Here is a 1,528-nt window from a genome sequence, read left to right as displayed (position 1 = left end):
GCTATTTTTTTCCCGGCTCGGCTGGATCTTTGTTGCTACTGTGGGGGCTTTCTCTAGTTGTGGTAAGCAGGTTTCTCATTGGGATGGCTTTTCTTGTTGCGGAGCACAGGTTCTAGGCATGTGGGCTCAGTAGCTGTGGCCCACGGTCTTTGTTCCTCTGTGGCAAGTGAGATCTTCCTTGACCAGGGATCAAACGTGTGTCCCCCAGATTAATAGGAGGATTCTTATCCCCTGCGCCATCAGGAAATTTCTCAACTATTATTAAATGTCGATAACGAAACCGACTTTGTTTTTTGCCTTAAAAATTGAAGGAGCAATGATACAATGTAGAGAGAACAAGGAAACAAGTACTTTGTAAAGTATACAGGCTCTACAAATGTTCATCACATAATTAATTTCCTTAGAACTTCAGCACATGGAAAACCTCAAATTCCTGAGTCTTCCTTAAAAGATATGAACTTCATTTTATTTTTATTCTTGGTTCTTTGATGTTATTTTTTTAGTTATCACTATTAAGCAATACATTCAAGTACCTCAAAAAGCATTTAAAAAAAGAAAACACACAAAAAGTTATAACAGTGAAACATCTTCCTTCCCCATCCTCAAATTCCAACCACATCCTGTTACTAGGTTTGTTGTGTGTGTGTGTCTGTGTGTGTCTGTGTCTGTTTGTGTGTGTGTGAACTCTCAGAGCTCATGGGTACACACACAGGCAAAGACATTTATACATTTCAAAATAAAGCTTTGCATAGTGGCAGTATCACAGTCATTGAGTTTTATCTGAGTTGTGATTATTGCTAATTGAAACCTTTTCTCAAAATACATTCTCTGCCCTCCCCCTTTTTAACCATAAATGATGATACACTACATCTATTATTCTGTATTTTGCTTTTTTCTTAGAGAAACTTCCATATCAGTACATTAAAAGCTTTCTCATTTCTTTGAAAGTACCATATCTCTACTGTGTGCTTGCCAACAGAGGGTGTTATCAAATCTTGAAGGTTTTGCCAACTTGAGAGGTGAAAATGCTGTCTCAGTACAATCTCAAGTTATGTATGTGTGTTTAACAATTTAGTTCCTAAATGGACTAATAGGAGCTATTTACTATTTCTTTTTTTTTAATTGTCTCATTTTAAGTTATTATCTTTTTTCTTACTAATTTTAGAGGTTTCTTTATGTGTTAGGGAGATTAACCTTCTGTCTGTGATATGATTTGAGAAGTATTTTTTCTCAATTTGTCATTTGTCTTTTGAAATTGTCTATGGCATATGTGAGGCTTCCCTGGTAGATCAGCTGGTGGAGAATCCGCCTGCAATGCAGGAAACCCCTGGGTCGAGAAGTTCACCTGGAGAAGGGTTAGGCTACCCACTCCAGTATTCTTGGGCTTCCCTGGTGGCTCAGGTGGTAAAGAATCCACCTACAATGCAGGACACCTGGGTTCAATCTCTAGGTTGGGAAGATCCCCTGGAGGAGGGAATGGCAACCCATTCCAATATTCTTGCCTGGAGAATCCCTTGGACAGAGAAGC

The 1,528-nt window shown here is 38.8% G+C and overlaps 1 non-coding gene across 1 annotated transcript; it reads left to right on the top strand.

Moving 5' to 3' along the window:
* Positions 1–740: 740 nt before the first annotated feature.
* Positions 741–875, top strand: LOC114113463 (U4 spliceosomal RNA). Its single transcript, XR_003588485.1, has one exon. It is a non-coding gene; the product is annotated as a U4 spliceosomal RNA (small nuclear RNA).
* The last annotated feature ends 653 nt before the right edge of the window (positions 876–1,528 follow it).

Source organism: Ovis aries, chromosome 2 (assembly GCF_016772045.2).
Source record: "Ovis aries strain OAR_USU_Benz2616 breed Rambouillet chromosome 2, ARS-UI_Ramb_v3.0, whole genome shotgun sequence".
NCBI lineage: Eukaryota > Metazoa > Chordata > Mammalia > Artiodactyla > Bovidae > Ovis > Ovis aries.
The sequence above is the reverse complement of the archived record's forward strand: the minus strand, read 5'-3'. Positions and strand labels throughout refer to the sequence as shown.